Here is a 23,797-nt window from a genome sequence, read left to right as displayed (position 1 = left end):
GGAGGGAATCTATTGATTTCTCTTGTTCAGCCTTTAGCTATTTTTTTTTTTTTTTTTTTTTTTTTTTTATTGTATCTCACAAGATTGTTTCCAGTTTTTAAACCTTCCAGCACTGTCACTCATCTGAACTCGTCGTTGTGCTTGTAGTTATATTGTTTAATAACCAGGCCTGAAAATGCTGGCTGCAGTTTACAACAACCTTATCTGTAATCTTTAAGATGACACTTTGTGATGATATACAAAACAACTCACATCTAATAAAATGTCTTTTTATCTGCTGTCAGACGTTATTGTATTTTACGAAGAATGATTCTGCATGTTACCATTGAGGCTGTGATTAGCATAGACAACACGGTGACCACAGGAAATGTAAAAGTGACTGGTGCTATATAAAAAGGGCTCCCTGAGAAAGGAGAGAAGTCATGTTTACCTAGTTGGACATCTATTCATCTGACCAGGCATCTTGCACACCAACCAATTATTACTCTTTTACATGGAGTCTTTTTATATGACGAACATGGAAAATCGGCATGTAAACAAGCTTTGATTGTATCTTCTGCCAATCTCCTACAACTGTTAAATTGGTTCTGAACCAACTAAAAATGTTTTTTTACCTTTAATGCCTTGCCTGCATTAAGTTAAACCCCCCTTAACTAATGTAACCACCCCCATCCCTATACACTTGCCTGGCAAAGTCACTGATCCAGCATTGTCCCAGGTGCAGCACTGGTCTTCTCACTTCCCGGGCAGATGCTCCTTTCAGTCAAACTTCTGTGAGAAGAGAGCGAGGATTCACACAGCCTGGCTCAGACGTGCCCACTTGGGTTCTCCCTTAGCACTCGGAAGAATGAGGCGCAGACAGTGCCAGCAGGGAACTGAAAAAGAGACGGTATCATTGCATCAGTGCCTACCCCTACAATATGCTTTTTAGTGCTTCAGTGATGCTTGGCAGATGCCATGTTTGTGTGTATAGCTCATATGTACAATTACTCCAAAGCAAAGCTAAAGCTGAAGCTGAATAAACCTCTCAAAAGCTTCAGGTGCTGCTATCAAGCTTTGTCATAGACTTCTATGGATGCTTTGAATATGTTTTTTGGAGCACCTCTAAAGTGGCATGAGGTATAATTTTTTTTTTTTAGAGCTCTTTCACACCGAGCCCTGGGTTATCGGCGGTAAAGCGGCACTATTTTTTGCACCGGTTTACCGTAGTTTTAGTGTCACTATTCAGCTGCTGGCGGGGTGGTTTTAACCTCCCACTAGTGGACGAAAAGGGGTTAAATCCGCTCCACAAAACGCCGCCAGTATTGCAGCACTGTCCCATTGATTTCAATGGGGAGGAGCGGTGAGTTCACTGCTCCAAGGAAACTGCTGGCAGGACTTTTTGTGGTGCCCTGCCAACGCACCGCTCCAGTGTGAAAGCCGACACTTTTTTTCAGGCACTATTTTTAGCTCTGTAGCGCCTGAAAAACGCTGGCAGTGTGAAAGGGGTCTTAAAGCAAACGCAAGGTGTAAAGAGGACTGCAAGCTGACCATTTTATTTAGTGACGGGGGCTTTGGCTGGAGTTCAGTTAGCTTTAAAAAAGCGTATCGGAAGCCATATTTTGAAGCAAGTGTAAATAAGCCCTTACAGATTTTCACTTTAGAGTAACCTTTGGATTATGGGCCTCAAACTATTGCTCTAATTCTTATGTTCCAATATCTCACATGGTGTAATGGCAGTTTACATACATGGGGAACCATGAATTATAACAAAGTAAGTGAAACAGAGGTTTATTTAAAAAGTATGGTCTTTAATGAATGGTTATATACACATTCTAAAGTGTATCTTTTGGCCAAAACTTAGTTTTATTTCAAATAGGTTGGGGAAGAATTAAAGAAGAAATAAACCCTGATGAGTTTACTTCCTCTTTGATTCACTGCAAAGGTAAAGCATAATGGACTACTATGCATTGCATAGTCCATTATATGTCACTTACCTGACACAGGAGCCAGCGAAGTCACCGCTGTCCCCTGTAGTCCGGAGCCTCCATCTTCTTGGTGGGTCTCACTGCTCTGGCACTGTTATTTGCCGGAGCCGTGATGACGTCACTCCCGCGCATGCGCACGGGAGTCGCCACTCGCAGCATATCGTCGTTAACTGCGGCGCACTCAGTGCGCCTGCGCGCCGCTGTCTACGACGCATGCGCCGTAGACAGTGGTGCCTGTCTTTCGGCAAATATCTCCTAAACCGTGTAGGTTTAGGAGATATTTCCTGGACCTACAGGTAAGCCTTAATCTAGGCTTACCTGTAGGTCAAAGTGGTTTGTAAGGGTTTACAACCACTTTAAGAACCCTTGTCATATTTTACTGCTGTCTAAGGCTCTGTTAAGCTGGCTATACACATATAGACTGAAAAGGAAAAATCTAAGATTCCTACGTTCCCGTTATACAGTGCGGATGGACAGATCTCTCCCTGCTGATACTGTGTTTTGACAGCTAGTGCTATTTGCCCGTCAAAATACCTGAACAGTGCCTGTATCTAATTTGGGTGCAGGTGCTGTTCAGCCAACAATTTTCTGCCCGGCATCTTTGATTTTTCAATTGAGTTGTGGGGCAGGAGGCGGCCGATAGGGTAACCCACTGAGAGAATACCTGTCCTTATGATTCGGCTGAAATTTGCTCCATGTATTGCCAGGATCGAACAGTGGTGTGACGTCAGCACTAGTAGTTCCTCCCACAACGCTGTTCAATGAACCGCAGCTCCTCCCTCCATTCAGGTCGTTCCCAGGTCGGCAGCGGCTGCACATGCAAGATTTCTATGTTTTTAATAGTGTATGGATTTACATTAAATACTACACCATGAAAGTATCTCTTTGGCTCTTGGTGAGCTTTATTTACCTCAGCTTTGACCCAGTGAGGAGTGTTTCCCTGCAGTGGATACGGAGTGGGATCTGCTTGCCTGCATTTTGGATCTTTGTCCTAAGGACACAGTTGTGAATGCTGCTGTAAGGCACCCATTCCATCTGGTGAGTGTTGACTCTATGGGGAGGTGATGGGTGATCTCTGAACACTTTAAATGAAGGACTGTTTCTTCACGTGGGGAGGCTTCGGATCTTCATCTTACTATTTCTTTACACTGGGTTTTTGCACAGTACAAACTGTATTTTTATGTGTTTTTCTTTATAGCTACAGTTTTATGATCACTCATTCAGTTCTATATTATTCACTACTTATGAATCACATTGACGCTTCACTTTGTTACTGATGGGCACCGATTAGCAGGCACTTAAAGGCAGCAGCCTATATTATAGGTAAGCCTATAATGAGGCTTACCTGTAGGTACAGTGAATTTCTCTCAAACTTGCTCAGTTTAGGAGATATTCACACTCCATGCAGCCAGTGACGTCACCTTCAGAGCTTGTGCCGTTGAAGAGGGCTCCTGCGCAGATGTCATCGCAGCCCCGGACACTCATGTAGCCGGAGGCCACCAACATGGAAGTGAGACGCTGCTGGGACCCGAGAGACTGCTTCATAGAGGGCTGCACATAGCATACTCGAGTGAGCACTGTCCCTCCTGGATGGCTACCATTACTACTATTCGCCTGTAAGCAATGCATTGCCTTTTTTGCCTTACTTAAACTGACAAACAATCCAACTAATTTTATTTTACTATACTACTGAAACTGTCATAGCAGTCAAACATGTATTATAATGTACTTACTACTTGGCCTTTGTGCCATGCAGTATGGTATTAAATATGTCTGTCTGCACTGCAGTACATCTGACTTGTAGCAAAAATATTATATATAATAAAATTAATTTGAAATGGAATGGCATGCTATTCATTCTGTAGTATACTATAAAATTAAATGTATGCCCTTGTCATTGAATTTGTAATTTTTTGTCATAGTATATTTAGTTATACAGTACACACTGACCTGACAGCAAACGCATGATTTTTTTAAATATGACAGTACGCAATAAATATATAATTAATATATAACTTAACTATATATTATATATTTCATTGCGTAGTGTCATCGTGTATAACTTGGTTATAAATTACGCTGACAAATTCAATGACAACAAGCGCATTAAGTTATAGTATGCTATACTACAGAATAGCTAAAACAATTAAATATAGCATGCAATTGCAATTTTCAAATGAAATTTAATCCGTGCAATTATATTATCTTTTTGGTATAAGTCAGATGTACTGCAGTACAGACATAACACTACCTTGCATGGCAAGAGCTGCACCGTTTATCATTTGCAATCTGTAGTCCTTGCTCAGCAGAAATTTCAGGAGGGGGAACAGTTCCAAGGCATTTTTCAACAGGTTTGATAAACCACCTGAAAGCACGTCATCTAGTTCAGCATTCAGATTACAAGAAAATCGTGCCACTTCCAAAAAGTGAATCGGGCTCAACACCATCTGTGGCCACAGTCTTTGAAAAGGTTAAAAAAAATTGTAAGTGACAGTCCCAAAGCTTGTGCCATAACAGATAAAATTATGGAATTTATTGCATTAGACGACCAGCCATTCTGTGTTGTGGAGGACATTGGATTCCATAGGCTCATGCAACATATTGAGCCGCGTTACTCACTACCAAGCAGCCGCTACTTTGCAGATACCTGTTAACCTGAATTGTTTTGCAGTGTAAGAAAACACGTTCAAGAGCTCATGACAACCGACATCATAGCAATCAGTTTTACTACTGACATTTGGAGTTCAGATGTCAGTCCAACGAGCATGCTTAGCCTGACAGCGCAGTGGATAGATGACAAATTTCAATTGCAAAATATCCTACTTAACGCACGTGAGTTTGTTGGATCACATACTGCAGCAGCAATAGCTGACACCTTAAAATCCAAGCTTGACACTTGGCACATTGAGAAGTCTAAAGTTAATTTGATTGTCCTAGATAATGCGCGTAACATGGCAAAGGCAATGGAGGACAGTGAACTTAAAAGCATACACGTGTATGGCACACACGCTGCATTTGGCTGTGAATGAAGGATTGCTGAGTCAGCGCACCATATCTGATATTGTATCAAAAGGAAGAAAAATTGTGGGTCACTTTAAGCATTCTCCGCTTGCTTATTCCAGATTACAAGCTTTGCAGATACAGTTTGCCACCAAAATGACTACAGCAACATGTAGCCACTCGTTGGAACAGCACCTAATATATGCTGCATAGTCTTTTTTGAATAAAGGTGTGTTTTAGCTGCATACATTACAGATTACAAGCTGCCGGCAACGCTGAGCGCACATCAGTGGATGTTAGTTGAAAGTAGTTTCTCTTCTGTCTCCATTTGAACAGTTAACAAAAGAAAAATAAGCTCAACTAATGCTTCCATTAATGAAGTTATTCCCTTGATTGCCGCACTGAAGCGTCTGCTAGGAAAAGAGATAGAAACAGACCATGGCGTAAAAACGTCTAAAACCACTCTACTGGAGGCCGTTACCAACCGAGTCCAACCCTCTGTACTACATTGCAACAGTTCTAGATCCTCGATTTAAAGAGCATTATTTTAATGTTGAGAAAAAGCAGTTTGCACGGGAAATGATACAGGCACAAATGGAGGTGGTGGAAGCATCTGGTGAAGTAGTTTTGAGGTGTAGCACAGAGGAAAGTGAAGAGGAACATGCTCCCTCCATATCTGAGATGTTTAAAGAAATTTTACATGAATGCACCCTGGTCCTGCAGCTATCCAAAAGCTAGACATTTATTTAGCTGAACAGCCCATCGCCAGAAGTGACAATCCCCTTGCATACTGGCGCGTCAACAACGTACAGAGAGTGAGAGACTATTAAGTCTAGCATCTCATATTCTTGACAAGAAGAGAAACCGTCTCTCCTGTGAGAAAGCTGAGCAACTTTTGTTCTTAAAGCGAAATCTGCCACTTTTACTGAAATAGATTTATAAATCCGTAGCATAGACCAATTCATTTACCATGTTGTTGAACATAGTAAATGAATTGGCATTGGACTGTGCTATTGGACAATTGGAACAAACAACATGGTATGACTGACTACCAGTATGTTCCAATTGTCTAGTTGTGCCATACTGCCGTTAGTTGGTTGTTCATTGTAGTAGTTCTACAGTTTTTTGCACTTCTTCAATTTAAGAGAGAACTCCAGCTTTAGTACTGTACACACATACATGGTTTGTTGCTGTTAGGCCAAACTATGTCTCTCCCTAAGCTTTCAGCCTGCTGCATGTGCAAAACTGTATGTTCTGTATCTGTGGCTGTCTACATACTCCAGTACTATACACTATACCACACTGGTGTTCCAGATATGGGCGGAGACTTCCAGAAAAACAGACTTGTCTACATTGCTTGCTGTGATTGGCTGAGCACTTCTGCTGTAGACCAGACTGTAGCCTAGTCTATGTTCTGGGATGTCTCCGCTCATACCCGGGGGTTGGAAAACAGTATGGTCTACTGTATGACTGTATGTAACCCACAGCTACATACATACACTTTTATCGCACATGCAGCCGCTGACACCTTAGGGAGAGAGAGTACTGAATTAATATTAGTTCTGATTTAAGTTGAAAATTAATAGTCTAATGCCGGCCATACACGGTTCGAATTTCGACAGAATTTTCTTTCAAAAATCGTATCTAAGAATTTTCGTATGAATTTCGCACCATTAGTGGGCTGCAGCAACAGCTGATTTTCGTGCGGGAATAAAATTTGAGGAATCGGACATGTTGGAAATTTTTTGAAAAACTAACGATTTTCTAATCGATGATGGGAGAATCGTGCGAGAAACGTAAGAAAATTTACGGAGAGAAAAGAAGATTCCCAGCCAAGAAAATTCTTTTCTGTAGCAACATGAGGTGAAATTGAAGGCTTGGTCGGCCGAATTTCGAAAATCAATGGTGGCATCATCGGATCACAAAAAAAACGAATTTTCTGATTTTGAAAAGAAAATTCGTTCGAAATTCGACCGTGTATGGCCTGCATAAAAAGACTTTGTCTTCTTAGACTTTAGTCTTAGTCATTTTATTTTTATATTATTTATATTTAATTTTATTTATTTATTTTATTTTGTTTGTTATGGTTTAATGTGCACTGACTGCAGTCTGCACTGCAGGATATGCTGCAGTAACTTTAATTTATAATTTTGTATTTTATGATTTTATCTTCTGTGTCCACTGTCCTATTTATTTGGGTTGCTTTGTTAAAGTACTGTTTTACATTACTGGACTATTCTTTTATTCATAAAATTAATGATTCAGTTGAATATGAACACTATAATGAATAATAATATAAGACAATTTTATATAAATCCATTTTTTTTTAAATGTATATAAAAAAGCAATTTTTGATTTCGGTGCTGTTTCGGCCTAGTGTATTTGTCATTTTTTGTATCGGTTACGACACCAAAAAAAAACATTCGGGGGACCCCTAGCTAGTATGCATCAACATTAACTTGCAGGGGATTTTTTTTTGTAAGCTACGGTTTACTCCTACTTTAATGCATTTTCTGCATTAAAGTATAAAAAAAAGCCTACAGCCTTTCCCACACCCCACCCCCAAATACTTACCTGGCGACTCTTGATCCAGCATCATGCACATCTGCAGCTGTCGATGTGACAGCACACAGCTTGCTATGGGACCACACTTAGCAGAGGAGTAGCGGCTCATAATTTATTTTTTATAGCTAACAAAAATAAGCCATTAGTATTACTTTAATAACTCGTGACTTTGAGTTGGATCACAGCTGAACTTGGTTGTTTTGCTGTTAAAGATATCTGGCTAACAGTTTTAATTCTTCTGGAAGGAGAACTTCAGGCAGTCATTCACAAAGAGAGAAGGTGAATTGTTTGCCAATGTTTTTCTTCTAGTTGGTATATAATCAATGTTCCACTAGGCTTTAATTCCTATAGCAATAAAAGGAAGATTTCCTAATGCAACTTGTTTCTGTGTACATTAGACAGCAAACCAGCTTTTGTACATAATAATGCCTTTGTTCCCCTACTTACAATTAGTTACCTTGTGCAGGTACTGCTGCAACTTGTATAGCTACATAGTAGGCGATGTTGAAAAAAAGACACAAGTCCATCAAGTCCAACCTATGTGTGTGATTATATGTCCGTATTCAGGGCCGTCTTTAATATTGATTGGACCCTGGGCAAAACTTATTTTGGGGACCCCCCCTCCCCCCCCATGCAGTTTAGCTCTCCACCTGCTCTGAGACATACAATAATTAGCAGTTAGACTCAAAATCAGTTTACTGAATCAGATCAGGCAACTATTGTGATTGGTTGCCAGAGGTTAGTGTATCATTTCCACTCACTGACTGGCTGCTAGAGGTTACAGCACACATTATGGCTCACTAATTAGTTGCTAGAGGTTACAGCACATGATTTCTGCTTGTTGATTGGTTGCTAGAGATGACTGTGGATATGACCTCAGGGGGGCATGATATACATATCAATGCCACCGGTCGCTGCTATTTACATATGAATGCCACCGCTATTTATATATGAATGCCGGTAATTTACATGTAAACACAGGGTCTGCAGGTGAGTCATCTGTACACAACAATATGGCAGAGCTGGGCAGCATTAGTAGCAGCATTTCACACTGAGATATTGGGGCACAGCACAGGACTAAAACCTCAAGGGATGAGGGAATTTAAACCAGGATAGTTGGCAAGTATGAGGTAGCTGCTTTGGGCCCCACAGCAATGACAGGGCCCAGGGCAGCTGCCCCTTTTGCCCTGCCTTTAAAAACGGCCCTGTCAGTATTACATTTTGTATATCCCTGTATGTTGTGGTGGTTCAGGTGTTTATCTAAACAGTTGCATAGTAGGTTGAAAAAAGACACAAGTCCAAGTCCAACTTGCAAATAAAGAAATGACAGCACTGTCCGGATGTTTTGATGCTCACTTTGTCAATCATGACTAGACCGAAAGGGATTGTTACATTGTTTTTCTTCTTTTGATCATCAAAGGGCAAAGCTTCAGAATACAGTTTACTCCAATATACAAGTCTTTGTACACTGTGTATGGTTTATGAAGCCCTGGTTCCCCACTCTATACTACTTGAGATGGAGGTTTGTCCTGCCTCCAGTTTGCACATGCAGGGAAAGCAGCAGGTTCACTTTTTATAATAAATATGCTATAAATGCCGCACTAAAGTTTTACAATTCAAATGTATAAAATTAACCTATAAATCCACTATATACCATCAAAAACCAAACACGCATATCGGGGTGGAAGTAGGCCACAGACAAATAATATACTCATAGTGTAGTTTAAGTTTTTACACCACTAAATTATGAAAACTAACTTCAAAGTAGTAAAAACAATAAATGACCTCCAGCTCCTCTAACTCTCATCAAAAGAATTGACTAATAACTGACGTTGCTATCAAATTTGGTGTGTATATAGAAAATACCATGCGATTCAACATATTATGGGTAGCAATGGATAATTGGATTATGAACAAACACCCTGCAGGGATTGAAACCCCACAGGAAAAATCAATCCCCTAATAAACCTTTTAAAGTGCATAACCTTCATATAAATAGAATAAATGAATAACGGTAAATGATAAAATCTTATATGAACACCCTGCAGGGTTATAAACCCCTCAAGGGAAGTGAATTCTAAAGTCTTATAATCTGAGATATAGTGCAAAGTAAAGTGATACATAAGGACATCACCACACTTCCGTTATGTTATGTGCGGCCAGAAGTCTGCCATCTTGGTACACCCAGTTGATTTCTATATGCTGTGAATGGTCTCTGTAACCCTTTTTATTGTGAGAGTAGTTTTCTATTGGTTTTATCTTTTAATAAAAGTCTTTACTGCACTATGGGAGGCATTGTTTTCCTCATCTTTGAGCGAGGGACCTAAAGACAACCTGTAACAAGCTGCTGGCTGAGGGGCACTCAAAGGAGAGAGGGGCCAGGAGCAGCAAAGAGGGACCAGAGAAGAGGAGGATTGGGGCTGCTCTGTGCAAAACCAACTGCACAGAGGAGGTAAGTATAACATGTTTGTAAAGGCTCCCTTTGTTTAAACTTTAACATGCTAGTGAAATTTTTAAATAAAGCCCTGCAGTTTTCATTACTTTAGACCCAACAATGTCATCACCACAGCTCTGTGCTGCTCTAGACAATGCAGACAGATCACGGCTGGTGGGAGGGATGAACAAGGTGCTTTATCTAGATTCCTGAAAACATTACAGCACCCTGCCTCACCCTAGGTAAAGGCTAACGATGATGAGCCTCCATGACTGAAAGAAGTTCAGTGAAGGAAAGGGGTGGGCCAGAGCCGTGGCACTGCAGTAAGAGGTCTGAGTCACTTACCACCAGCACACAATGCACATATGTGAACATTCCTCAGTTATAAACTAATTAATATTGCAGTTATCCTACCCCTGATTATGTCCTCTGTGACATGACACATACGGCAGAACCCAATGACACAATCACATTCTAATAATAAAGTGTTTTTGAATGGATTACACGGTGTGCTCCCTAAGTCTCCTATGAGAAGAACTGCCAGCCAGGCACCGTGCTGGATCGATCAGAGGAGACAGGTAAGTGTTTAGGGGCAGGGGCTAGAAAAGGTAGCTAAGCATTTACCTTTTTAATGTAGGGAATGTATTAAAGTAAAAAAAATGTTTAGACTTTAGAACAACTTTAAAGTGGTTGTAAAGTTAGGTTTTTATGCATTAACCACTTCAGGACCGCCGTATTGCCATTGTACGTCAACACAATGGCACAGGCAGGCACAATCACGTAGATTTACGTGATTGCCTTCCAGCGGGTGGGGGGTCCGATCGGACCCCCTCCCGCTGGTTACGGCGGTCCGGTTCGGTCCAGGAGCGCTCTGTGATGAGGGGATGGCCGTTGGTTTTCGGCCACCCCCTCTGGATCGCTCCTGGCCAATGAGAAGCTTCCTCCCCTGTGTATTGTTTACACAGGAAGGAGGAAGTGATGTCATTCTCCTCGGGCGGTCTTTTTGACCGGACTACGAGGAGAAGACTAATAGTAAGTGTGCACCAACACTACACTGACATGTAGGTACACACAGGCACACAAACCCCTCCCCCCCCCCCAGTCACAGTGTCACTGATTGCATTGATCATTTCTTTACTGATCAATGCATTCAGTGTCAGTTGTGACAGTAAAAACTGTCAGGACAGTTAGTGTTAGGTCCAGGGTAGCCCCCTATCACCCCCCAATAAAGATTTAACCCCCTGATTGCCCCTAGAGTTAACCCTTTCACCCCCTTTTGCCAGTGTCACTAAGCGATCATTTTTCTGATCGCTGCATGTGTCGCTAGGTAGCTAGTTATTTTTTTAGGTTCACCGCCAGGTTTTTATATCGCTAGGTACCCCGATATACTACCCAATAATGGTTTTAACCCCCTGATTGCCGCTAGTTAACCCTTTCACCCCCTTTTGCCAGTGTCACTAAGCGATCGTTTTTCTGATCGCTGCATTAGTGTCGCTACAGTCGCTAGGTAGCTAGTTATTTTTTTAGGTTCACCGCCAGGTTTTTATAGCGCTAGGTACCCCGATATACTACCCAATAATGGTTTTAACCCCCTGATTGCTGCTAGTTAACCCTTTCACCCCCTTTCACCAGCGATCACAGTATAAGTGTCACTGGTGACGCTGGTTAGCCAGTTAGTTATTTAGGTTCCCCGTCAGGTTTTTATATAGCGCCAGGGACCCCCATATACTACCTAATAAAAATTTGAACCCCCTGATTGCCCCTAGTTAACCCTTTCACCACTGATCACCGTATAAGTGTTACGGGTGACTCTGGTTAGTTTGTTTTTTATAGCATCAGGGCACCCACCATTTATTACCCAATAAAGGTTTAACCCCCTGATCACCCGGCGGGTGATATCAATTAGGTTTTAGGGTCAGGGTCTGCGTCGCCCCAGGCAGCGCTAGGTTAGTGCCAGTACCGCTAACACCCACACGCAAAGCATACACCTCCCGTAGTGGTATAGAATCTGAAAAGATCAATATCTGATCTGATCAGATCTATACTAGCGTCCCCAGCAGTTTAGGGTTCCAAAAAAACGCATTGTTAGCGGGATCAGCCCAGATACCTGCTGGCACCTGCGTTTTGCCCCTCTGCCCAGCCCACCCAAGTGCAGTATCGATCGATCACTGTCACTTACAAAACACTAAACACATAACTGCAGCGATTGCAGAGTCAGGCCTGATCCCTGCCATCGCTAACAGGTTTTTTGGTAGCATTTTATATTCAAATCCGGAAGGCAGTGCTTGGTTTTCGGGGTCCCGTACGTGGCTAGGCTCCCAAAAAGTCCCCCACATGTGGTATCCCCGTACTCGGGAGAAGCAGCAGAATTTATTTTGGGGTGTAATTTGACTTCTGCCCATAGCATGTGTGAGCAATATATCATTTAGTGACAACTTTGTGCAAAAAAAAAAAAAGTTTGTAATATTCCCGCAACTTTTGGCAAAATATAAAATATTCCATGGACTCAACATGCCTCTCAGTAAATAGCTTGGGGTGTCTACTTTCCAAAATGGGGTCATTTGGGGGGGTTTTGTGCTATTTTGGCATTTTATGGCCTTCGAAACTGTGATAGGTAGTGAGGAGTTAAATCAAAAATTTGCACCCTTAGAAATCCTGAAGGTGGTGATTCGTTTTAGGGGTGCCCGTTCGCGACTAGACTCCCAAAAAGTCCCACACATGTGGTATCCCCGTACTCAGGAGAAGCAGCAGAATGTATTTTGGGGTGTCATTTCACATATGCCCATAGCATGTGTGAGCAATATATCATTTAGTGACAACTTTTTGTAAAAAAATATTTTTTTTTTTTTTTGTCATTATTCAATCCCTTAGGACAAAAAAAATAAATATTCAATGGGCTCAACATACCCATCAGCAATTTCCTTGGGGTGTCTACTTTCCAAAATGGGGTCATTTGGGGGGGATTTGTACTGCCCTGCCATTTTAGCACCTCAAGAAATGAGATCGGCAGTCATAAATTAAAAGCTGTGTAAATTCCAGAAAATGTACTCTAGTTTGTAGACGCTATAACTTTTGCGCAAACCAAAAAATATACGCTTATTGACATTTTTTTTACTAAAGACATGTGGCTGAATAAATTTTGCCCTCAATGTATGACTAAAATTTAGTTTATTCGATTTTTCTTATAACAAAAAGAAGAAAATATCTTTTTTTTTCAAAATTTTCGCTCTTTTTCCATTTATATCGCAAAAAAAAAAAATCGCAGAGGCAATCAAATACCATCAAAAGAAAGCTCTATTTGTGGGAAGAAAAGGACGCAAATTTCGTTTGGGTGCAATATTGCATGACCGCGCAATTACCAGTTAAAGCAGCGCAGTGCGAAATTGCAAAAAGACCTCTGGTCCTTAAGGTGTTTATTGGTCCGGAGCTGAAGTGGTTAAAGCGGGAGTCCGCCGGGACTCCGCGTTTTTTTTTTTTTTTTTTTAAAGCCAGCAGCTACAAATACTGCAGCTGCTGACTTTTAAAATAGTGACACTTACCTGTCCAGCGCGCCCGCGATGTCGGCACCCGAAGCCGATCTGTAGATTGTATCTCGGGTGCTGCCGCCGCCATCTTGGGTATGGGAATCAGGAAATGGAGCCTTTCGGCTTCATTTCCCGGTTCCCTACTGCGCGAGCCGCGCTGCGCAATAAGGACGGTCCCCGCTGCGTCTGGGATCTGTGTGTTTTCCCAGCAGGCAGCGGGGCACTTGCGGAAAGGGGCGAGCACTTGCAGAAAGGGGCGTAATATACGCCCCTTTCCGCAGAGAGCTATCCCGGAAGTGGGTACAGATACCTGTACTGTACAGGTATCTGCACCCCCCTCCCCCCTGAAAGGTGCCAATTGTGGCGCCGGAGGGGGGGAGGGTTCCGATGAGCGGAAGGTCCACTTTAGGGTGGACCTCCGCTTTAAGATAAAAAAACTTCAGTGTGCAGCAGCCCCCCTAATACTTACCTGAGCCCATCTCCATCCAGTGATGTTGAAGGAGTATCTCGGCTGCCCGGGACTCTCCTTCCTCATTGGCTCCAAGAAGGAGAGGGGGGTGGGGCTAATCCATGTCTAAATGGACACGAGCAGTGGCTCGGGTCCCCCCATAGCAAGCAGTTTGCTGCAGGGGCACTTGGCAGGAGGGAAGGGTCAGGAGTGCCAGCGAGGGACCCCAGAAGAGGAGGATAGGGGCTGCTCTGTGCAAAACCACTGCACAGAGCAGGCAAGTATAACAAGTTTGTTTTATTTTTTTAGTTTAAAAATAACAGACTTTAGTATCACTTTTAGGTCTGAAGGAGAAGGAACGTTTCTATCCACTTGTACGTATGTCACATTATGGGAGCTGCTCTCCCTTCTCATTGGCGCAGACACAACAGCAGGAGCTGTTGGCTTGCTATGGGGACACTTAGCAGGGAGGAGGAGTCCGTGGAGTATCAGGGATGCTTTGTGCAAAACCATTGCACAGAGCAGGTAAGTATGTTTGTTTGTTTATAATAAAAATAAAAAAATCTTCCTTTTTAGTATCACTTGAACTACATTTTAACCACTTCCGAACTGCCGCACGCCGATAAACATCCTAACTTTGACGGGGGATATCCGCCCACAGCTCTTAAAGGGCTTTTTTTTTTTCTTTTTTTTTTTTTTTTTTATTGCATTTAAGTGTAAATATGAGATCTGAGGACTTTTTGGCCCCAGATCTCATATTTAAGAGGTCCGGTCATGCTTTTTTCTATTACAATGTATGTTTACTTTCCTTGTAATAGGAATAAAAGTGACACAATTTTTATTTTTAAAACGGTGTAAAAAGAAAAGGTAAAATAAATAAGAATTGGTGGAGGGAGCAGAGAGCAAACATTCTAGCCATAGACCTCCTCTGTAACTTAAAACATGTAACCTGTATAATTTTTTAACCGTCGCCTATGGAGATTTTTTTAAGGGCAATAGTTTGTCGCCATTCCATGAGGGTGCAATTTTTGAAGCGTGACATGTTGGGTATCAATTTACTCGGCATAACATTCTCTTTCACAATATAAAGAAAAAAAAATGGGCTAGTTTTACTCTTACTCTTATTTTATTTTTTTTATTCAAAAAATTATTTTTTCAAAAAAAAAATTGTGCCTGTAAGTGCGCAAATACAGTGTAACAAAGTGTTGAAAAGACTGTCATTTTATTCTTTAGGGTGTTAGAAAAAATGTATAATGTTTGGGGGTTCTAAGTAATTTTCTAGCCAAAAAAACGTTTTTTAACTTGTAAACAACACATCTCAGAGGCTGAGTCCTTTAGTGGTTAAGTGTAGCAATTTATGCACCGGGTGCATATTCAGGTGTACACTATCCAAGCTATCAAAAGAAAATATCAAATATTGGCTGCTGCTAACACTTCAATGTGTTTCCACACTTCAACAAGTAATAAATGAAATAATAGTGTAGTGCTGCTTCAGTGTCATAAGTACTCCACCACTAAATCCTAAGAAAAAACATTCAAAGTAGTAAAAACAAAAAATGGCCTCCAGCCCTTCTAACTCAAATCAAAACTAACCGACTTTACCATCTCTAATTCAGTGTGCATATACAAAAATATCGTGTGATCCAATATATTGTGGGTAACAATGGTATTTTTCTATATGCACACCAAATTTGTTGCTTTTTCACAACCTTCATTTTAAGGCCCCTTTCACTTGAGCGGACTGATTGGGTCTGCCTGTCCATTTCTCAAGTGATCCTGACCGGGCCACCCATTGTTCTCTATGGGGAGGTGGCTGTAAACAGACACGTGCCCGTTTACACCTGCCTGCATCCGATCCGGTCTGCTAAAAACAGACGGATGGGGGTTCTTTATCCATCTCTCTAGCGTACAGTCAGGTGGAAACTGCCAATCGGTTCTTTTCCATCTGACCGCCCCATAGAGAGAGCGACCTGTAATCTGTCTGCTCAGCAGAGATCAGTGGACAGATCACACCCGCTGAGCTGATGGGTTATGAGTCTGCCCTGTGTGAAAGAGGCTGCTTTTTACTTTGGGGCTGAACCATCTGCTACCTGCCACAAGTCATAAGCTTAAAGAATTTGTATGCAGTGTTTCCTTCTCCTTACCTAACTAATCGTTGTGAACTTAATAAATATGTGGAGAAAGTATACATCGGGGGTCGGCAATCTGTAGATCGTTATCTACCAGTAGATGGCAGACAGGTGACTGGTAGAGCACGGTATGGGCTTGCTCACCGGCCATCCCAGAGCATAAAATAGAGTGAGATGCAGAGGGACTACTTGTAAAGTGGGAGCTATAGTAGAGAGCAAGAGCCTCATAAGCCGATGCCCCATCTGTAGTGCTGTCTCTGCCCTATGTGGAGTGATACCAACTGCACGCCACATCTTATCCTGGCTAGCGGTCTCCAGAGATCTTCAGGTCAATGAAGCAATACACCATGCATAATAGTAAAGGTCTGCTTTCACACTGATGCACTGTGGTTTACCCACACGTCGATTTGCAGTGTACTTGCAGCTTAGCAGATCTTACCCATAGACTTCTGAATGCAGGTTTTTAATAAAGTGCACCACACCTGCAGGATATAATAGAAGTCTATGGCAAAGCACAGCTAACCCAGGAAAGTTGCAGATGCACTGTTCTACACCAGCAGTGTAGGTAAACCATAGCACATTAGTGTGAAAGTTTAACCCCTTCGGACCCCGCATTAGTGTGCAGTTGCTAGGGGCTTTCAGAGTTGAATGGGTCACAATTGGCAAGTGGTAGCAACAAAGGGTTCAATTCCTGCTGCTGCCTTAGCAGCTTAAGAGGGGAGAGATTGGGGCAGTAAAACTGCTATTAAACCGTACCATCTCCCAACTTTGTGTGACTGGGCCAAAAGGGGGCTGCTGCTGAATGCAACTAAGGGCATTTATTCACAAGTGCAGAAGGTACTGCTGCTCCTCTGAAAAGCAATCCAAGTGTGTTTGACAAGTGGTGTTGATATTCCATGATTGCTGTGCAATGCATGCGATTGTCATATGGTAGTACAGCAATTGGGAGCTTTAAATCAGGTGTGAGGAGGTGACCCTGTGCCCGGTAATCTTTGACTTCTGAAATGTTCTTCGGGTAGATCTCCAACTCTTTTTTAAAGTGGATGTAAATCCGATTCATGAAATTTGAGCTGAGCACATATATCTGCAGTGTTTTCTTATCTCTCTTCAGAGCACTATGTCCAGTAACTGTTTCCTGCTCCGTTCTTCTTCTGTTATCAGCCTGATAACTCCTGACAAGTTCTCCATCACATATGATAAAAGCAGCCTGCATTTTGTGTTGGGGGTGCTATAAATCAGGAGTCTCAAACTGGTAGCCCTCCAGCTGTTGCAAAACTACAAGTCCCATGAGGCATTGCAAGTCCGATGGTTACAAGAATGACTCCCACAGGCAGAGGGATGATGGGACTTGTAGTTTTGCAACAGCTGGATGGCTGCCAGTTTGAGACCCCTGCTATAAATGGATTAGCAGAGCCCTGAACTATTCAACAAACAGCTGAAAGTCTCTACTTATGAGGAGAGGGTGTGTGTGTGTGTGTGTGTGTGTGTGTGTGTGTGTGTGTGTGTGTGTGTGTGTGTGTGTGTGTGTGTGTGTGTGTGTCTTTCCTCCAATTGGCTGTCTTGGCTGTATGCCCAGGCTTCACTGCAGTGCTGAACAGGAAGAGAAAATCTAACAAGATCTGACCTTTCTAAACAGTATATAAAGCTGAAGACGGCAGATATACATGTACAACTTATGTAGGGAGATTTGTTGAGGGTTCACATCCACTTTAAGGTTGCCTACCCCTGGTATACATGAACAATAGTCCTACTTTAAGGAGTAGTATGTTCCTAGTTGGGTCAGGGGTACCTCAGACTTGCAGTGAGGGAGTCGGCTTGTAAAGCAGCGCCTGAATATTTGGCACTTGTTTGTAAAACTTTTTTTAAAGGTGATCCCTTAGGCTGCTTTCACACTGGGGCGGGAGTGGCGTCGGCGGTAAAGTGCCGCTATTTTTAACGGCGTTTTAGCTGCAGGCGCTAGCGGGGGGTTTTAACCCCCGCTAGCGGTCGAAAAAGGGTTAAACCCGCCCGCAAAGCGCCGCTGCAGCGGCGCTTTGCCGGCGGTATTGCTGCGGTGTCCCATTGATTTGAATACACCGCTCCTTCACCGCTCCAAAGATGCGGCTAGCAGGACGTTTTTCACCGTCCTGCCAGCGCATTGCTCCAGTGTGAAAGCCCTCCGGATTTCACACTGGAGTGAAAGGGGCCGGTTTTTTTCAGGCGCTACACAGGCGCTATTTTTAGCACTGTAACGCCTGAATACCGCCCCAGTGTGAAAGCAGCCTTATATCTGTGCAAAGATTAAGCTCAGTTAGCAGAAAGTTTGTTGTGTTTAATCAAATCGGACACCTGATATCTATGATTGCATTGAACTTTCTCATGTATGCAAAAACAGCAATGTAACAGGAGAATCGTACCTCTGTATGTTGCAATCTTTTTTCGTGCCTCAATTAAATGGCATTCCTTTGTTCAAACTACACTGTATATACACATATTGACCATTCATTTATATGTGGGAGAAGGAAATCTTTTATTTGACATTGTGGCCAGTGCTGACTTGGCAGATTTCAGTGTTTCTCTATATTTTTATTTATAAAAGCCATCTGCCTTTGTTTAATATTTTTTAATCTATATTTAGGCACATGTACTGAAAGAGCTGGAAGCAATATCCGTAGAAATGATTTCAATGTGAAGATTTTCCATGCAATGAATATAGTATGTCTCCATATGACGTGCAGGTTTTGGCCTGGAGCTGGTTTTCCATCCCGTGTAGTGTGCACCGTACATGAAAAATGCACACATCAGCAAGGAACATTAAAGACAATTTTAGAACGTCACAGTGGCCATGTGGCAGAAATGCTCTCGTCAGTGGATACTTTACAAAGTTTTCGTTTTTTTTCCAGTTTATTTCATTCTGAGTTAAGTTCGAAATTATTTGATGTGTAGTGAAAGAAGTGGCTTCTAGCCTGTCTTTGAAGCCACTTGGAGAATGGCCAAGTAGACTGAGAGAATATGCAGACTGTTAGACTTGTCCACAGTTGCTAATCATGGAATCCTTTTAATTACACACCACAATTGTTTTGGGACTTGATTCAGTAAAGAGAGAGGGATGTAATGGTAGTGAGACAGTCTGTTCATTTTATATCGCCTGGTGCCTTTAAATGGAAATACATGGAAATATCACTTGAAACAGCCTTTTTTCTCTTAGTGTCTGGATTCATAATGTTGTCTAAGCCCCTGTACACACGGTCGGAGATTTTAACAACCAAATCCGTCGGATTTTGTCCGTTGGATCTTGTCCGAAACTGTTGCATACACACAGTCGGACTAAGTTGTCGAAAAATCCAATCATTCAGAACGTGATGACGTAATTTCGTTACGATGGGACTACATTCAGGCTAGTAGACAATAGCTTTGTTGTAGGAATTTGATCTGAGCATGCGTGGCACTTGGTCCGATCAAAATTCTCTACACATGATCGGAGTATGTCCGATCGAACCAGTTGGTCAGAAAATATTTTATCCGACAACACGGTCCAATAGGACACATTCCGATGGATTCTCCGTGTGTACAAGGGCTAAGACTGGACACACACTAAGGCCTTATGTACACTGCTGCAGGTAAATGGATGTTTAGGAGCAGTTGGGCGTTTTTTTTTTTTCAACTGCGCCTGAACTCTCCTCTGTTTTTAGTTGTTTCCAGGCAGTTGAGTTCAGACGCTGAGTTTAGAGGCATTTCAGGCGCCAAACGCTTCTAAACGCGGTAACTCGCATTTAGCCACATTTCGTTTACAGGCGTTTTTACATTTTTGTCTAATTTGAAATTATATATATATATATATATATATATTTATTTTTTTTATTTTTTTTCAAACACTTCTAAACGCAAACACGGCAAAACAGGCGTTTTAAACGTGGGTTACAATCTGTCAAGTTAAATCATTTAGGAGAGGTTGTAAAAACATCCCATGTACAAAAAGCTGAACTTGCTTTAGCTGCATTTTGTTTATTATTATTATTATTATTCAATATTTATATAGCCCAACAGTTTACGCAGCGCTTTACAATGTACAGGGGGGACAACACAATTACAGTTCAATACAAAAGGTACAGGAGGGCCCTGCTCATAGAGATTACATCCTAAAGGGAGGAGGTAGTGGTACAAAAGGTAATGGCTGCAGAGAATGATTTCATGGCGGTTTACATGTGAATTTAATTTTTGGCTATTTTAAAAAAGATTTTTTTTTTTATTTTTTCAAATGCTTCTAAAAGCAATGGCAGCTAAATGTGGCATATAAACGTGGCAAAGCTGTCAAGTTAAACCATTCAGGATAGGTTGTGAAAACGTCCCGCGTACATTAAGCCTTAAGTACTAGCACCCCTTCTCCAACCTTCCTGTTACATCCAAAAACCTAAGGTTTCTGAAAGTCAAAGCTCCCATATTTAAGGGTAATAATGTTGGATCATGCATATGTGCCCTTTATATTTGGTCGGCATGTGGTAAACACAGGGCCAATCGGCACTGTCCAGACAGTCAGAGGAGAATTAAAACCCCTCATACAAGCTTAAAGTGTTACTAAAACCCAGGACCCTGCATTCACCATATCTGGTCTCACACAGTACACAAAACATGGAAATGCAATCATTTTAGTAAATATAAACTGCTAAATACCTTTTCTGATCAGCAGTATATAGCAGTCGTGTGACTTTTATTAGTGCCTGGTTAAAGCTTGTAGGAGGGGTTTTCATACTGCACAGGCTGTCCTATCGGGATGTTGGACCCCTGACCCTCTGGACACACTGATTGGCCCTTTGCTGATCCCATGCACTCTCCCAAGAAAAAAAAAAAACTAGCAATATCCGCCAAACTGAGCATGTGCAGACTGACTCCACTAACTCTGTCTTATCTAGATATGTTTTGGGGACAATGCAAGAAGAGGATCTGTGCATACAGGATCAACACAGCCATTTTACACAATGCATGGGATTAACCCCTTATGTTCCACAATGAGTATAACGAGCCTGCTTTACTGCATATACAGACTGATTTTACTGTTTTGGGTTTAGTAACATTTTAACCACTTCCGGACCGCCCACAGTCGTCATACATCTGTAATTTGAAGAGGAATATCGTTATGGCAGCAGCTAGCTGCCATAACCCTTGTATTCTCTTCTTCAGTGGGTGGTCCGCTTCAAGATGAAAGTGGTCTCTGTGGCGGGTTTGCCATGTGATCTTTATCGGCAGCAGGAGAGGTGTTTACATTCCTTGTAATAGGAATAAAAGTGATTTTTTTATTTTATTTTTTATTTTAAGAATGGTGTAAAAATAAAAAACTGTAAAATAAGAAAAATAATTTTTTTAACTACGCCCCACCCGACGAGCTAGCGTGCAGAAGAAAACTCATACGTGAGTAGTGCCCGCATATGACAACGGTGTTCAAACCACGCGTGTTGGGTATCGCCACGATCGGCACAGTGAGAGCAATAATTCTAGCCCTAACTCTCCTCTAAAAATTTGCAACCTGTAGAATCTTTTAAACGTAGCCAATGGAGAGTTTTAAGGGTAAAAGTTTGTCGCAATTTTGAAGCGTGACATGTTTGGTATCAATTTATTCAGCGTAACATTTATCTTTCACAATATAAAAAAAAATTGGGCTAACTTTACTGTTGTCTTATTTTTTTATTTAAAAAAAAATCCCAAATTTGCGCTTGTATGACTGATGCGTAAAGTATTGCAACAACCGCCATTTTATTTTCTAGGGGGTTAGGAATAAAAAAATGTATGTTTGTGGATTCTAAGTAATTTTCTAGCAAAAAAAATGTTTTTAACTTGTAAACAACAAATCTAAAAAAAAGGCTTGGTCCTGTAAGTGGTTAAAGGTGAAGCCTTAAATGAAATTCATCTGTATTAAATCTATTTCACAATATGATTTAGCTATAGAAATCTAATTTTGAGATGCTACAGATGAGATTTAAATATAGGTCTGGTAATTTTAGTAAAATATATAATCTTATTTGTCCAGCTATTGACTGTGTTCTACGATTTTATCTTTTTCAGAATGTGCATTTTAAAACCACAGAGATCCACTGTCTGAAGATGACTGCACCACTGTGGGTTGAACTGAAAGTCTTTGGTTTTTTATAATGGCGAGGCAGGTATAAATATTTGATAATTAAATGGAGATCATTTTCCCATGTCATTAATAATTGACTGACTTTAGATGGATTGAGAGGATATTATAAGGATAGTGTGACAGAGCTTGCCTTTCTTTTCTGCCAGTAAATCAATTAAGCAAGCTTCCCTAAGTTAGAGAACGTGTCTGCTACTAGCTAAACTGTATTTAGTGTACTTTGTATTTTTATAGTATTTAACTAAGGCTAGGTTCACACTGATGCAGTGCAAGTTGAATCCGTTTTGTAGTGCAGTTGATGCGGTTCAGGCGATTCCAATGCATTTTTCATACAGCTGTGATTTGTTTTCACACTGTTTCTCTCCAGAACATCCTGGAATCGTGTTATCTTGGGACAGATAAGCGTTTTCCATGGGGTTAGTTACTATTCAAGACTAGGGAGGTAAAAATCACAACCCTCTACACTCCCACAGGACCCTTTTCAAAATTGCATCAGAATCGCACTGCTAATATGTGAACTCCCTCCATAGAAAGTCAGGTTATTTCATTCGTCATGCGATTCCATGCATTCTGCAACGTATCAGTGTGAGCCAGGGCTAAGCTGAAGTGAAAAAATGCATGTGTGTGTTGGCAATAATGAAGTATTTTTTCCTCACTCGCTAAATTGTGTGTACCTGATATTAAAGTAGAACTAAAGGCAAAAAATTTATCTGGATTGTACAGTACAGGACTCGTATGCATGCTAACTTAAGGTGACTGGGCACTGAAAAAAAAAATGCTTTCTAGGACCACCGTAGTGCATACTCTTATAGCCCTTCCTATTGCATGAGACTTTAGTTTTTTTGCTAGTGGCCTTAGGTGATGGACCTGTTCTCCTCTAGAGAAGTATTTTTGTTCATTTTTTTGTCTTCTGATACTTCTAAGATCTGACTGCTTATTGCCCAGTGCTATCTATAGCAGTTTCTGAATGGTCCCACTCTGTGTAACCTCAGGGACTGTACTCAGGTCCCATTGTGTGGGGACAGCCTCTGTTTGCTGCAGGTATTGGATCTTGCATTAGACCCTTACCTTGGCAAGAAGTGCAATATGCATGGTTAGCCATAGGGTGGACTATCATGGTCCGTTTCAATGGACCTCAGACCCCGAAGAACCCTTTTGGGGTTATGTCCACCATGACGGATGAAGCCTGGAACTTCAGTGTGTCCAACATTAGGGATAAGATTAGACAGGGTTACCTTTTTATGTACTGTAGCTTTGTATCATTGCCATACTAAGCATTTGCAAAAGTATTTGTGCTCTTGCAAATGCTCTGATACAAAAACCAATACCTTCAGACTTGGTTCACATATGTGTGGGCAGGTTTGCGGTGCAATTTCAAAGCATGGTCCAGTGCGATTTCATTCAGCAATTCAGGTGCGATTCAAATGTAAATTGTACTGTATGAGATTGGAAATCACACAGGACTTTTTTTTTCTTCTTCAAAACTTACTGTGGCCTGTCCACACATATGTGATCAGGCTGTAAAAAGCTCACTGAAATGTACATGAAAACTGATGTGAAACTAGTGTCTGTAAGTAAAATCTGTGCGGTTTTAGTTTTTGTGTATGTATGGTGTAAACAA

General features: G+C 41.5%; 1 protein-coding gene across 6 annotated transcripts in view; it reads left to right on the top strand.

Moving 5' to 3' along the window:
* Positions 1-23,797, top strand: part of TPST2 (tyrosylprotein sulfotransferase 2) — an 81,470-nt gene that overhangs the window by 20,784 nt on the left and 36,889 nt on the right. For 3 of the 6 annotated variants that reach the window (XM_077461382.1, XM_077461379.1, XM_077461383.1), the window contains one exon: positions 22,104-22,197. The gene's annotated coding sequence lies outside the window, so the exon portion shown is untranslated. Of the gene's footprint in view, positions 1-22,103; positions 22,202-23,797 lie in introns of all 6 variants that reach the window. The other 3 variants (XM_077461380.1, XM_077461378.1, XM_077461381.1) reach the window with 1 other exon arrangement.

This window comes from Lithobates pipiens, unplaced genomic scaffold (assembly GCF_037356315.1).
Source record: "Lithobates pipiens isolate NorthernLeopardFrog02 unplaced genomic scaffold, aLitPip1_a1.2 Scaffold_3, whole genome shotgun sequence".
Taxonomy (NCBI): Eukaryota; Metazoa; Chordata; class Amphibia; order Anura; family Ranidae; genus Lithobates; species Lithobates pipiens.
Note: the sequence above shows the minus strand (reverse complement) of the source record. Positions and strands in the feature narration are given on the sequence as shown.